Raw genomic sequence first — 16,723 nt, forward strand, 5'->3', positions numbered from 1 at the left:
ATCCATCCATCCATCCATCCATCCATCAGTCCATCCATCCATCCATCCATCCATCCATCCATCCATCCATCCATCCATCCATCCATCCATCCATCCATCCATCCATCCATCCATCCATCCATCCATCCTCTTCCACTTGTTCCAGCTTGGGCAGGGAGGCCCAGCCATCTCTTTCCACAGACACCTCTTTCAGCTCTTCTGGGAGTACTCCAAGGCGCTCCCAGGCCAGCAGAGAGGTATAGTCGCTCCAGCATGTCCTGGGTCTTCTTTGGCGTCTCCTCCTAACATGCCCAGAAAACCTCTCTATGGAGGTGTCCAGGGAGCACCCTTTCCAGACGCTGGAAAAACATCTGCTCTTGGTGTGGAGGAGCTGTAGCTCTACTTTGAGTCTCTCTTGAATAAATGAACTTCTCACCTATCTCTAAGTGCAGCTACCCTATAGAGAAAACTCATTTTGACTGCTTGTATCCACAGTTTTGTTTTTTAGGTCACGACCCAAAGTTTGTGGCCATAGATGAAGGTAGGCATATTAGCCAGTCAGAAAACAGAGAGCTTCACCTTGCAGCTCAGCGTTCTCTTCACCACAATGGACCGGCACAGAAGCTGCAATGTTGAGGAAGCTGCTCCAATCCGTTTGTTGATCTCACGCTCCATTCTTCCCTCACCAGTGCTTAGTGGGTCTAAAGGGGGTATTTCACTAGACTGCAACAGCAATTGTTTTTATTCTTAATTTCTGTTTTATTAGAATAGGCATAACTAGAATTTGGAGTTTGATAAATCACATAGCTTGCCTTTAAAATGCAAACAAAATATGTTTCTAGTTTTCAGAAACATAACACTAGAACTAGTTTCGTTTGCCTCCTGGGTTGATCTGTGAAAGTGTAACCTGCATCAGTACAGAACACAGCCACACGTAGGTCCAGCAACAGGCCATCCTGTTCTCCTTTTACGGCCGCCGCTAACATTATTATCTCCTGCTCGACTGCTGCAGCAGGTCACTTAATTCTATTGAAGGCAGCTTCAGCCTTCCTCTCCTCCACCAGAGTCCATTACAATCGGGTCTTATCTCGTCTAATATGCTGTGCTGTTAATGAACAATCAGTCCTGTTAATGTCCTGCTAATTAATGGCCCATCAGCCTCTTCAGAGTGGTAATTAAGTGCCAGTTGAGGCGTCTAATTGGCATGATTTCTCACTGCATCAAGTTTAGCTTGACCCTCTGGGACACAGGAAGTGAATTAGAGCGTTGTCATCGTTGTGGAGAGGACTTTTACAAAGACTGCTGACTCGCTCATTTAAGAGAAAGAAATGTCTTGTTAACAACGAACTGAGTGACGGTTTCACTCAACCAACATATGAGAGGACGATTCTTGAAGCAAATCATTCCCAGTACAACAAAACACGTTCTTCACTGTCAGATAAAATTCATACTTGATAAACCTTTTTTAAATATATATATATATTTAATGCCATTGTCATGAAAAAATGTTTACATATTTTGAATACATTTTTAATATAGTTTGACTTCATTAAAAAGTATTAAAAAAAATAGACAAGGGAGCTGTTAAAGAGACAGTTCAGATCTTTTGAAGTGGAAAAAAAAACTGAACAATTAATTTCTTACCTGATGTTGACCTGGTCCACAAGCTAACAATCAGTTTGATTATAACCACGTAACCAGTATGTCTCTTCAGATTGTGCCGACCCAAGGATTAAGACCTCCACCAGAAGCAGTTTATTAATGAACGTTTTAAACCTTCCTTTTGTCTGATCTGATTTGAATCCCCAAACCCGGTTCTTGCCAAATCCCATCAGTTTAAACTTAAACACATGAAAATGATTTATTGTGAAGCTGCAAAAACCCTAAAATTGGGTTATTATGAGTAAATTTACAGTTTTGAGGCTGCACAGTGGCGCAGGTGGTAGCACTGTTGCAGGTGTTAGAATCCCAGCAGGGGTCTTTCTGCATGTGGTTTGCATGTTCTCCATGTACACTGTAAGCCCAGTTTCCAGAACTCAAAAATTTTGAGGCAATCAATTGCCACAACATTTTTGAGTTGATAAACTTAAACTACACATTTTTCTAAACTTTTAATTTCAAGTGCTATTTCTACTTTTTGATACCAGTTTAATTGAAATTGTTCATCAAGTCAACGCAATATATTTTACTTATCACCATTTAAACTTTTTAGTTCAAGTATCTTTATTATCCCCGAGGGGCAATTAGTTTCACAGTCAGTAGATGTGAACATATACACACACACATGCAAATACTGTAGTACATACGCATACATATATACACAAGACATTAAGACATTAAAGTAACAGTATTGAAATTAGTGTTCATTGAGAAACCTGATTGCTACGGGGATGAATGAGTTTTTCAATCTGTTTGTTCTACATCTGGGCTGCAGAAACCTGCGTCCATATGGAAGCACCCTGAACTCACCATGGAGTGGATGATCAGGATCTGCCAGAATCTGCCTGGCCTTATTCACTGACCTCACCTTGTGTAGGTCAGCAAGGTTCCGTAGGTCTATACCAGCAGTTTTGCTGCACATCCTGACAATCCCCGAGAGTTTGCTCCTGTTCTTACATGTCAAAAGTCCAAACCAACAGATGAAGGTAAAGGTTAAAATAGACTCATTAAAACATGAATAAAACATTCTCATAAAAGTTGAATCAACATTGAAACCACAAAGCTTCCGATAAAAATACATCCTTTGGTGAGCATTTTTACAAAGGGAGTTCACACGGAGGCCCATTTTAGTTATATAAACTCAAACTTTTTCATTTATCAAGACTTTAAAGTTTTCAGTTTTTTAATCCAGGAAGTTAGTTAACAGATCTAAATTTTAAATACAAAACGAGACATTTTTAAGTGAACAAAACACAGATTTTATTAGTATGTTGTCATTGTTTTAAGGACAGAATACTCAAAAATGTTGACATCGTATTAATAAAAGCACATGAAGCAAACCTTTAAAAAACTGAAGCAATTGATCGCCTTAAATACATCGAGTAGAATAAACTTGAAATGACCAAGTTACGAACATGTTCTACCTAAGAGGTTTTTCTTGACTTCTTCAAAATATAAAAATGCAAACTGCAAAATATTGGAAAGGAGAAAAAAACACATTTACAAAATTTCTAAAACATTTAAAGAGAACAATATAAATACATTTACATAAAATGTACAGCTGCAACAATTTATTAATTGATTAGTTGCCAATTGTTAATTTTAATTGTTTTGAGACATTATTTCAGATGAAAGCATCATATGTTCAGATTGTAGTGTCTCAAATGTGAACAGTTTATGGTTTTATTTACGAAAAAGTAAATACTGAGCAACTAATCAATTAATGCAGAAAATAAATTAATACATAAAGATATTCAATTCAATTCAGTTTATTTATAAAGCGCCAAGTCATAACAAAAATAATTTCAGGGCACTGAACAGAAACATTTGTATATAAAAATAATAATTTAACATTATTTATGTGAGGAGCAGACTGCTTTGAATTTAACTCCATCATAGAACTCTCATCTTGAACAAGCACGAAAGAGACAGTGGAAAGGAAAAACTCCCTCATGAGGAAGAACCTTTAGCAGAACCAGGCTCAGGACAAGTGGCCATCTGCTTCAACCGGCTGGGTTTGAGAGGAACAGATACACAATGGCAGGTCGAGAATCACATGTTAAGATAGAAATAGTATCAAATGAAAACTTCAATTTTAAAAATTCATTTAAAGAAATAAGGTCAATTTGTCTTCCAGTAGTCTAAGCTTAAGACAGCATAACAAGCCAACCCTAATTATAGGATTTATCAAAAAGGAAAGTCTTAAAACTGGACAAAAAACTGCCAGCCTCGCGGGCATTGTTGTACTATTAATGCTTAGTGTGTTCCTAGTTTAGTAAATGTAGTGTAATCTTAGTTCATGTCTCGGATCTTACTATTGTTTTTCTTTACAATTTGTATTTTTGCTGGACGCAACTGGGACCCTGTACATAGTTTCGTTCCACCTCATGTACTTCATGTGATGTAATCCTTGAATAACTGAGACCAAAGTGGATTGGAACTGACTTGAAATTAATCTAATCTCAAAATGATGTTCGCTGTACATGCAACGACTATTTTATAAATGCTTAGCTGTAAGATTCTGTGTTTAAGATTAGTGTTCCCACTAATGCTTAATGTGTGTGTGTGTGTGTGTGTGTGTGTGTGTGTGTGGGGGGGGGGTCCTCCCTCAGAAAATTTTGAATAAAGTAGATGCCATTTCCTGCACTTTGGTGCATTTTAACAGATTGTTAAACATCTACATTTACCTGTATTTGTAAACACTCTGTTTCTGTCAAACATCCCCCCCCTTATTTGACGGAACCGTAAAGTAAGTTGGGTTTGGAACCGAGCCCGACATGGTCCCTGCTCGTTGTTGTCCAACTCCACATGTGAACCTCCAGGTGCCTGCCTGCGGCTGCCTTTGTGCTCCTCCTGCCCATGCACAACTGCCTGGTTAGCTCGGCACTCACCCTCAACACTTTTTGGGGGCCGACATTTTTGTTAAGTATAGAGGCGGAAATGCTTCACTTGAAGGGGCAGATGTACGGTATATGATATTAAGAAGTTGTGTTGTCGTGTTTAAAATGAGTGTTTAAGTAATTATTTTCAGTTCACATATCCAGTATACATTTTATTTGTTCAAGGAAGACATATTTGTTCATAACTTTATTATTTGTAAGCCTGAGAGTTGCTGGATCCATGTAAACAGTTGTTGGAACACACCCTGTCAAAATAAGAGCATTCCCAGATCCTGTTCTGGCAGGATCCGGCTCAAATCAAGCACTGATAAAAGCTAATCACTTTGGTCTTGACCATGTTTGGATTAGCTGCTAGCTCATCAACCAGTCAAAGTTAAACTCCATTGGTTCAGCGTGGGGTCATTCAAAGAGCTACAGTATCAGCAACAGGTAGGATAGTTATTCTTCATAGCATTATGTTTTGTACTACAGGCAAAAGCTTAGTCCAAACTTACTTACAGTAAAAATGCTTTGAAATAATGATGGCTGATTTTTATTTGATATTTCAAATATAAAAACCCAACCCATGTCTAAGAAGGCCTAAATGATCATTGAATGACCTTTGAAAAAAAACGTGTTATTCATCAATATATAAACATTGGTACAACCGCTGTTAGACAGAAAATAAAAAGATGTAGTGTTAGAAAAGTTAAAAAGTTTCCCTGCACAAAAGACAGGAAACAAGTAGTTTGTAGCCTATACTCACTGTGTGAGTAAATAAGGCCACCAAACAAGCTTCATACATGGCTGAAGGTAAACTCCTCCGCTAATTGGTAATACTGAGGGAGGAAAAACACAAATGGAAAGAAGTTCCCGCAAACATGGGTTGAAAACCAGCCGGCGCTGTGAGATAAACTCACATGGTTGTGTGCTACTTGGTTAATTAGTCTGACTGTTTAAAAGAAAAGGACCAGTGAAGGGTTTGGGGCAAACTTTGAACACTAAGCAGAGGCTCGATATAGTGGAAGCTAACAGCGTGAGGTGGCAGTTTTCACTCACATATGGCTGAGTGGTTGCTTCAAGCTGTTGGATAATGAGTAAAAATGAAAAGAGAGAGGGAAGGAAAGACAGGAGAAGGAGGCTGAGAGATGAAGAGAGCATGACTGCAGAAAGGGGGAAAAAGAAACGAGAAAGAGAAAGAAAAGTAAGGGTGAGGTAGTTTTTATAATGAGGGGACAGAGGAGACAAACACCTGAGTGGAAAATGAGAGGGAAGAAGGTTCGGAGGCAAATAACAACTCCAGTTGGCAGCTACTGTACACACACACGCACGCACGCACGCACGCACGCACGCACGCACGCACGCACGCACGCACGCACGCACACACACACACACACACACTGGTGCACAGAGTACACTAGTTGCTTGGAGCAGCTCTGGATAATAAGATACACAATAAGGTGGTTTTTATAATGAGAAACAACAGCTGAACCACCGATGGCAGAAACGAGAGTGAAAAGAGTTGCAGGCAATGGACAGCTCCTCTTACTGTACAAAACAAGGCTCTGCACGGAAATAGAAGGCTGTTACATGAAACCTACACTCACTGGAAATAAAGTTGGGCGTAAGTAATGAAATTTAATGCATCCTCCACGAAAACGTCTGACCCTGAACGTGACAGATACTGAAAGAGAGAATTCACAGATAGTCCTGTGTTGTTCTACAAACTCTTGGCATAAATACCGCCAAAGAAGACTGGAAATCAGTTTGGAAGTTGTTCTGTGTCACCTGTTTTCTGAAAGAAATTACATTTGGTGTCAGAGGCTCAGTAAGCACAGAGAGCAGTGGGGCCTTGGTTTATTTTCACAAACTATAATCGATATAGAAATAAAAGAAAATAAAGAAATAAAACCCCAAATTTTACGATTTCTGCTGATTTAGACTCTTTTGATATCGGGTGTCATGACGAGGCTTTAAACTGTATTATTCATTATACACAATCCCATTTTCTTTTAACCTTGTAGCTGATAAAATATAAATTGTAGTGCAATAATAAAATATTTGTTAGATGAAAAAGTTAATAAGCTTTCCTTATTGCTTATGGCTTCACATGTGAGCATTTATAATGACTTCCTAGGGATGTGTGTGCATGTGCATGTGCGTGCACTTTTTTGTCCTTGGGAGACTGCTGGTGCTCAGCTTCTCATGCACGGTCGCCAGGCGGTGATCCACTGAGCATGTGAGGTGACCTTCCCTTTCCTCTGGCTCTCAGTCATGCTTCTGTGCACAGAAACACAACTACACACGCTCTCTCACATACACACACCATTGGGGCCTAAAAGTAACACACACACTGTCCCCTGTGATGGTTCAGACTGACATCCTGTGTTGTTCACTTTAATGGGCCAATAGAAACACAAACTACCACATTTACACACATGAATCACCCTGCCCCCATACCACCACCACCCCCTCGCACACATGAAGTAACACAATCCATTTTCATCTCCAGGGATTTCGCAGGTATTGGTCACCCAGGTGTCCTGATAATGCCACCACCTTTTACTGGCAGAACCTTAGTCTCAGCACGATGGCTCAGTGGTTAGCACTGTTGCCTCACAGCAAGAAGGTTTTGGGTTCAATCCCCGGTTGGATCTGGGGTCTTTCTGTGTGGAGTTTGCATGTTCTTCTCGTGCTTGCGTGGGTTTTCTCCGGGTACTCCGGTTTCCTCCCACAGACCAAAAACATGCATGTTAGTCTGCTTCAGGCCCAGGCCTCCCTTGCAAAAGAGATCTGTGATCTCAATGGGATTTGCCTGGTTACATAAAGGTTCATAAATAAGCTTTCTGCTCCACACCTTGATTGCTTGGTTTGGTAACTTGAAGCATTTTGTTGAGAAACAATTTCTTGCAGTTAGTAAAAAACCTTGAAGGATTCAACTTAATGTATTGACTTTGGGATAAAACCAAATTTAGTTTTAACCAGACATGAACAAGTGAGTAATGATGCCATAAAACAAGAGAAGAAAAGTCATAATTTGTTGTTACTTTAGAAGCACAAACAAGCAGCAGAAATCATGCATTTCTCTGTTAGAACAAGTTCATGATAAAAGTGTTGCAGGGTGTGAGGCTTGTTCTCAGCCCAGATGTTGACCTCGCTGTGCAGCCGGCAGAAAACCACCTCGGGTGTCACCGCGGTTATCAGGTCTGTACTGACAGATGCTCATTAGAACAAACAAGCTGATTTTCACATGCACACTCTCACACATAAAGGGTGATGACTTCACAGTTTCTTGACACTAAAGCCTTTTTTGAGTTTTTCACATATAGAAGCTGGTCCCAGAAGAACTGAAATCACTCTTTGCTGAGCCTAGAAAACAATAAAAGTGGCTGATGTGGTCTGGCTTGAACTATTTTCAGTAACAGTTTGGAATTGTTTTGTTTTCTTCTGAGACTGATCCTCTCATGAATGTAAATTTAGAACCAATAATCAGACAGGGAACTGGGGAGAACCACCTCTTTGACTTCCACTGCTCACAGTTATTTCTCCCAGAAGAAACATTACAATCAAACGCTGCTATTTCTGTTGTTGCTTTGTTAATTTGTATGCTTATACTTTTGATTCACATATTTCACAGACACATAAATATGTCCTCTGGGATATGTTTGTTAGTATTATCATCTTTAATTCTACATACAGATGCACAAACAGAGGATTATTCTGTACACGTGTCCACAAATTCAGTTCATGAACATTTAATGTGACTTTGTTTGCCAACTCATGACTGAATTTAACCACAAAATGATCTCCAGACATCTGAGCTTGCTCCTGCATCTTAACAATACACACGAGTTTTGTTATTCTGGTGGAAATAGTCACCGTCTGGTCATAAATACATCCAACATTAGCATACAGTGATGATTTAGTGCAGGTAGAGAGGCGTTAATGAGCCCCTGGAGACAGAAATATTTATCCATGAAAGGTGGTAATAATGCAATTGCTGCGTCTTTGTGAGATGGTCTGTTAGTAAAATAGGTCATGAACAACTGGATTGATTTGAATGAAGTGTTGAAAAATAACCACTGGATGCACATCTAAAACCAGTTAACTTTCAGTGTCAGTCTAATTCAAGGTGACACTAGAAGAGCCCGTCTGATTTTTATTATGTTTTTCATTCCTGAGTTGTTGTGTTCCAGCACAACAGAAAGATAATTTACAATGAAAGTGTCTCACGCAGTTGTATTAATGTATCCATACTGACAAAATTATGATTTGTTTTGCATGTTAAGAAACTGAGTTTCTGGCTCCGTCTGTCTGTCCTTTTTCTTCCTGCAGGTGCTGTGAGCTGACTGTTGGTGAGCACCAGCTGTTTCCAAAGACAGCTGATTACCACCCTTCATAATGCCGAGTCATTCCACTATTCTTTGTTGGATTGATAGTTACTGAATGGTGATTGACTGATAACCCCTTGTGCTTTTCTTGAGAATTAAAACATTTAACCGTACCTTATGCTTCACAGAGATATTTGAGTATTCCCTGGATTACCTGTCTCCTCATTACCTCTTGAAAATCCTCTCCTGCTGAAAGTTAGCTTCTCCTGCAACAAAGGAATAAACCTGGTTACATCGACTCACTCTTCCATTCCCAGCCTGCTTCATCTCCACCATACAGTATTTGCCTTCCTTCACACCTGGACACCATCTCCTGAACACCGAACCAGAGTCCAACAGTTACCATCTGGACCTGGAAAAAACCTATGCCAAGTAAGAAATTCTACTTCATTGCACAACAATCAAATCATCTGGATTACTCTCACTGTCGTCCATAGATCCTCCCGTCCCTGATCCTCCCGTCCCTGATCCTCTCCTGTAAATAATAAATAAATCTACTCACCATTTTATCATTGTCTACTGCCTGGTTCTTTTCAGAAAATCTGGTTTCTGGTAGGAAACTACTGGTATTTCTTGCCAAATTTACTCTGAGTTACTTATTCATCTTCTAAATCATTATAAATAAATAAAAATCCTAAATTGATGTGTATAAAGCCTGCCAGGTGCTAGGGCTGAAGATTAAAAAAAGACAGTAAGAAGAAGCAGGTGTTGTGTTTAGTTCTGTTTTTAATGCAGCAATGGAAACGCATCAGAAGTGAAATGAGAGTTTAGGGTCTATTAATAAATTGCAACATTCAGCTGTAATTTTCAATAACATCAAGATTATTATCTGTTTTGTTGCATGAGTGACTTCAGCCAATACTGAACCAGACATGTCATGTTGTACCATCCCATTCTTTTAGAGAATTTTTATACTTGTCATACTTTTTATTTTTTTATTAGGGGTTCATACAGCTAATAGTATAACTTGTTATGATTAAAATTAGGCTGTAGCCTAATTTCTACTGTTCTGCTGCTGAGGTGACATTTGTTTTACTGTATTTTGATGGTTACTTGAGCTGATTTAGGGGGTTATGTTGTTTGTCATATGCAGGTTAGCACAAATGAAATGCATTGGATGCACTGTAAGGTTTTATCCAAGTTTTCAACTTCACTGAACCCAAACAATGGTCTGTTGATTGTTCTAAGAGAATGATATATGTTAGTAAATTTACACATACAAGTAATTAAATTGATGAACACATTTTAAAGACTTTAATTTTTATTTAAACTCGTGGCATCAGACAGTTTCTAGTTTCTGTACAAATAAAATATAGCTTTACATGCGTACTTTGCTTTGTACATGTGCTGTAGTTCACAATGTGTGACTCAATTTAAGAGGAAACTTTTGACCTATATTTCATGCAAGATTGACATTTTATGTTAAAACTACCAATATTGTTTCAAACAGAACAGTGGTAAATTAGAGTGAGAGAAAAAAAATGAATAAATAATTAAAAACACAGTTTTACCTTTGAGACATGTAACTTTCAGTGTTTAATTAATCAACGATATCCATTTAAAATGCAATTATACTTAAAGAAGCTTTAGGGACTTTTTTAAAATAAGCAATTTCTTTTTGGGGTTATTGCAGAATTTAAATGAATGTGAAGTATGAGAAAACACAATTAGGTCATCCTCCGTGAAATGATGAAACACAAAAAAATTAGGTTCTTGCAGAACACCAGAAGAAAATGATTACAATAAACTTTTAATTATCAATAAACAAACAAACAAACAAAATGCTGACTGAGCAGTAAAGATTTACCCCCATTTTAAAAAAGTTTTTGCAACACCATCCTCATACAGTGAAGCAGACAGCCGGGCGTAAATAATCCTTCAGATTTGTATTCATGAATTCGATTTTGCTGGTTCATTGTTGTGTCTGTAACAGGCTCCTCCCTGGTGGCAGCATGGCTCATGAATATTAATGACTACATCTTCATTAAAAGATGCAGTATGTTATTATAATAATGATGACCTACTGTATATTGTCTGAGCAGACCTCACATCAGATCTTTGACTTGGAAAAGAACAAAGATGACTGTATTAGGAAGCCCATCCTTGCATCTGCAGCCTCAGGCAACAAGAAGCACAAGATAAAACAGTTTCAGCATACAGGACGCAAAGTTTATGTAATAAAATCAGTGTGCGAGATGCTAAATGTGTTGTTTATAGGTGTGTTTTTTCAAAAGTCTTTTCACACCCTTCCTTTGTCTCTCTCAACCTCCTGTTTCTCAGACACTCACCCTTCACACACACGCATCCACACACAGAGTGATGATGATAATTATCTAACCCACGGGGGGGCTGCCAGCTTTGAATCTGGATTTTAATCTGGTTTCAGAGTGTCATATTTACTGCAACACTCGAGTGTACCGACACAGATCAGAGACACACATGCAATTGCATATGTGCATAAATTAACATGAACATGAGCTTGTATGGTCAATGTATGTATATATCCGTGTGCAGCAGTACCCACGCACATACGCGATAAACACAACACACATGCGGGAATAATCCCCCTTTGCCCCCTGCTCCTGTCTCTTTCACACACACACACTCTCACATGGCCGTGTCCTGTGGTCTGTGTGTGCCGATAAGAGTTTAATCCTGATTGGAGCCTCAGTAAAAGGCTTTGTTATGAACACTAAATAGACTGGCCCTCGGCGAACACACTGGGACAGTGCTGATAACATGTACACATAAGCGAGTACGAGCACAAAAGGAAATGCGCAAAAACACACGTGTGCCTGCGACACATGGAAACTCGGGCAAAAAGACCTTACAGGTAGAAATCTCCTGCACACAGACAACATGCTCACCTGCAGGCAAACACACACACACACACACACACACACCATAAACTGTCTCCATCAAAGCAGGCACATGCTTGGATCTCTGTGTAAATGTGTGTGTGAAGGGTTTATCAGTGGCCTGATAAAGCTCCAGAGAGCAGCAAGTGTTGGCAGACTCCAGACTAAATATGCTGTAAATAGACTACTAATAGAAGAAGAAAGATTAGAAGAAAGGTGGAGAGGACAGTAGAGGAGAAATATGAAAGTGAAGAGGAAGGAGGAGATGAGAGAGGAATAATAAGAGTTACAATTCACCTCCGAATCTGAGCAAACATGCGACAAAGACCCTCAGTAAAACACCTGTTGAAGATTGTTATGGAGCTCTAAGAAATATGAAGGTTAAACCTTTTTGTTTTATTTCTTGGTTTTGATGAAGTTTTAATTGCACTACAGGTCAAAAGTCCCTCATGTCTCTATCCATCCATTTCCAAATGCTTGTCCAAGTTTGGAACAAACAGGTCCAGGAGAGGAGACTAGTCCAAATGAGCGTTTTTTTAGTGTGTGTGTGTGTGTGTGTGTGGGGTGTGTGTGTGGGGGGGGGGGGGGGCACGTCCCCATCATATATAATGGTTGTGACACCTATGCTCTCAGCGAGAAGGTTGCTGGATTGAATCCCAGCAAGGTACCCTTTTGTGTGGAGCTCGCATGTTTTCTCTATGCATAGAACAAAAACATGAATGTTAAGACTAAATGATAATTCAAACTTGTCCCCAGGTGAGAGTGAGAAAGTAAATGTTGTTTATATCATTTGTCCATGTGTTCCTGTGATGGACTTATGACCTGTCCAGGGTGTACCCCATCTCTTGCCCAGTGACTGTTGGATATGGACACCAGTGACCCCCATGACCCAGAAAGAAAGAAGTGGGTAAAAATAGATATGGATAGACACGAACAGAACCACATCATCTGCAAAAAAGCAAAAATATGAGCCTGAGGTTCTCAAATCATAAATGATAATTTTTAAGACTGCATCTCAAGATCTTGTCTTTGAACACTTTTAATAGGATGAGAGCTAAGAAGCAGCCCTGGTGGAGTTGTACTTGCACTGGGCATGAGCTAATGTTTATGTCCAGAATGCAGTCAACTCTTCAGGGGCTGCAAAAAGTACTGTGGAGTCTCTTAGTCCTCATAGGGATACAGTCATAAGGCTTTTCCAACCTTTTCCAACATGTGGACTGGACAGGATCCCCTCAACAACTCTGAAAGAGGAAACATCTGGCTCACTTTTCCATCATCCTTCTTACACCTGACAAGGAAAAATCCACCATAGAACCAAGTAAACACCATTTAATTATGTTTTTGTTCCATTGCTGTACTCCTTCCTCCTTTTCTTTAACATTTGGATTGAACATAATTCAAAGATTTAACAACTTTAATTTACAGTTTTTGATGGCAAATCACCAGTTCTCTAAACTGTTTGGTGTCCAGCCAAGTTAATCAGTAGATCCAGTCACTTCCCGTGGTCACTGCTGCTGGTCTGGACCATTCATTATGACCCAGAGGTCAGCAGACACATCCCACTGTCATTACAGCTATTCCAAGAGGTTAAAGCTGAGGTTAAGGCTGTTTCTTCCTGTCAAAGCAGAAAGGTTACTGCTTTGTCATTAATAACAACCAGACTTTGAGGTCTGTTGTTCACCTGTCTCACACCAATGGTCTCAACACATCTTGATCCGGATTGTTGCTCGATCTATTTGATCTTACTCGATCAAATATGAGAGTTTCTTTGTTGAAGAAAATGACATAACCGCTGCACCCTATGTTGTCCTTTTGTTGCTGAATGCTTTCACTTAAGATAACTGTTCATTTTGTTGAGTTTGGTCTAATGCAGCAACATTTTTAGGATATACGTACAAGTGTTGAGTTTGTTTTCCTTGTGAGTCTAAAACTTCAGGAAGCTCTTATTGTTGGTAAGAAAGTCTGCTCATGTTGCAAAGAACAGTTTTTTCTGTTTATTGTGAGTAGAGTTGCTTCAGAGGGGAAACTAAACTTTCACAGAATAAGGTGCAAGTGAAGTGACATTTTCAAAGTATAGACACAGCCTCGATCAATTTCCCTGCTTGTCACAATCTCAGTGTTGTTTCCATTTTCTTTCTCATTCAACTTTTTCCTTGTTTTATTTCTTATCTTTATTTTCTTTTCACCAGCCTGTGACCCCCCCCCCCCCCATCTCACCCCTCCTTTGCGTAACCTTGGAGGGTAAAGCTCCATTGACATCTGCTTCATAAGTATTCAAGACTCAATGTCTTTGACATTAATCAGCCTACAGTACATTATCTCCCCACGCCTCTCCAGCCCCATCCTCTGTTTTTACCTTCTGCTCTCCCTCTCTTTCCTATCATCCTGTTTCCACCACTCTCCTCTCTTGCCTTTTTTGCACATTTTCCCTTATCCTCATCTGCCTCTCTTGATTTCCTCTCGTTATGAGTTTCTTATCTTGGTATGATAACAATAGGAAAAGGGTATTACTAAGGGTGTATGGTGCTTTCTTGAACCTCTTACTAGTCAGATCCATTGTTAGGGGCTGTTAAGAAAGCTGTTATGTTAATGTATAAACACAAGTTCAGCAATCATTTATCATGAAATATTTTTGGACCAAACGTATGAATACTCTTTCAGGGTTATAAGGATTGTTGGTTTGTTTTGTCACTGTCAGAGGAAAGCTGTGATTCCACATGGCCACATCACTTGTGCTCGTGACATTCAACGTTGATGTTTTTCTTAGTTCATATCTTAGATGTTATTACTGTTTTTCTTTTACATTTTATTGTTGGATGTAACTGGGACCCCGTGTACATAATTTCGCTCCACCACATGTACCACATGAGGTGCGAATGACAATAAAGAAACTCTCTGACTCTGACATTCACCATCAACATCAATTGAGAATACAATATTTTTAAAATAAAACAAGCAGTAAGAAAAGCTAGTATGGAAAACCCAAATGGGAGGACTTATAACCGGAAACAGAAAAGACTGACCCATAACAGAACCAGAAATATTTTCATCATGAAAGAATGATACCAATAAACTTTAAAAGAAAATGTCACTATATCTGTCTTCACACTGAAACTCAATAGAGTTAGAATACAAGCCCTTAGTTTTTATACAGAAGACCAAACAGAGAAATAAAGTTCTTTGTAAGGAGTGGCCAGGTCAAAGTCCAAACTTTTATCTAATAGGAATGATGTGGAAGGAATTGTGAGCAGGTTGTTTAAGGACACTCCAATATCACAAAGGTGAATATATTCTGTACAGTGAAAATGACTAAAACACCTCAAAGCTGATGTGCAGACTTTTCAGCCTTTACCAGCAATGTTTGGTTGCAGGTACCATGTATCACAGTTACTGCAGACTGAAAGCACAGGTTCATTCACAACTTATAAACATGTTTTGTTGGATGACCGTTTTCTCTATAAATTACTGACCAAGCATTTTTTGTCTCTTTTCTTCTCAGTTCTCTTACAGTACTTTCAGGACATAAAGAAATTTGGAAATTTTAAAGCAATGCCATTTTGGAAGATGAAAAATGTGCAAATGCGCCAAAAAATACTGTAAGTGTGGAGGTTTGTTATCTCAATGGAGATCAATCACTGTTTTTATTGGAAATAATGAACTTGACCCACAAAACACCGAGAAGGCTAAAATTGAGACTTAAAATAAAAAAGGCACGGAATGGAGACTCATTGAAGATTCTGTTTTTCCAAGACCTTTGAACACAAACTGAACGAGAAATGGAAACATACTGAATGGGAATTCTTCTTATATTGGCTTCCTTATGGCAAACAACAACAAAAAAAGCACTGAATCTATATACGAGATGGAAGGAAGGCTGTCAACAAGTGTGGTACGTAGACATCGTCATCAAAGTGACTGCTGGAACGAATATTCAAGAAGGAGTAGATTATGAAAGATGACAAAGACAAGACGAGGTGTATGACTGTCACATGTCCCTCAGATTACCTTGGCAGTGTGATTTATGCCTCCGCTGCTTGCTAACAACGGATTATAAAGCTCTACATAATCCTGCATGGGCGGACTGGCTCAGGATGCTCACTGTTGCTGCATTAGCATTAAGCATTAATAGCACCCTAGCATTAGTGTTCACAGCTAACAGTGTCCTGGAATATATTAACAGCTAATAATGTTATGCATTTTGATTAGCATTAAGTCATTATAATGCTGTAGCATGCATTATGAGTGTCTGTGTGAAAGCAGTCAACAGGAGTTGTGTGTGTGTGTGTGTGTTCTGTTGGTGCACTGCTTGTAAGTGTGCATGTAAGTGCAGGTGTGTGTAGGAGTGTGCATGAGGACATAACAGAAAGATGAAAATGCACAGAGAGATAATAGAAGGTGACTGAATACATTGAAGAAGTTAAAAGATGGAGGTTGAACCAGAAGAAAGGGTTTAGAAGAGTGTGTAGATATGAATTAGTTGGAGCAGGCACTGATCCCCCTCCACCACACACACAAACACACACTGAGGATGGTGAAAACACAAAAGAAGGTCATCTGACAAAGGAATTGTCAATTCTAATATGCCACAAGAAGGTCAGCTAAAACATCCGAGTGTTTTGGGGAAGTAACAGCAAAATCATGAGTTCCTGATAGCTTTTTTTTTTTTTTTTTAATCCAGCTCCTTCCTACAAAAGAAAACAAGTTTTTTATTGACTGTTTCTCTTTTTGCATCAGAAAGTTAGTTACGGCTCCCCGAAAATGGAAACAAATACTCAAAGGGGGAGGTTCTAGTCATTTGAAGTAGATGTAAAAAAAAAAAATCTTAGTTTTTTTTAACAACCTGAGTTTGGAGAAACACTTAAATTCTGATTTGATTGATGAGTTAATGGCTAGTTTGAGTAAAGCCAAGACCAAAGTGAATTACAGCTGCCTAAAAACCGCTCCATATATATATATA

This window comes from Nematolebias whitei, chromosome 5, assembly GCF_014905685.2.
Source record: "Nematolebias whitei isolate Nwh7 chromosome 5, NemWhi1, whole genome shotgun sequence".
In the NCBI taxonomy this organism is placed as follows: Eukaryota; Metazoa; Chordata; class Actinopteri; order Cyprinodontiformes; family Rivulidae; genus Nematolebias; species Nematolebias whitei.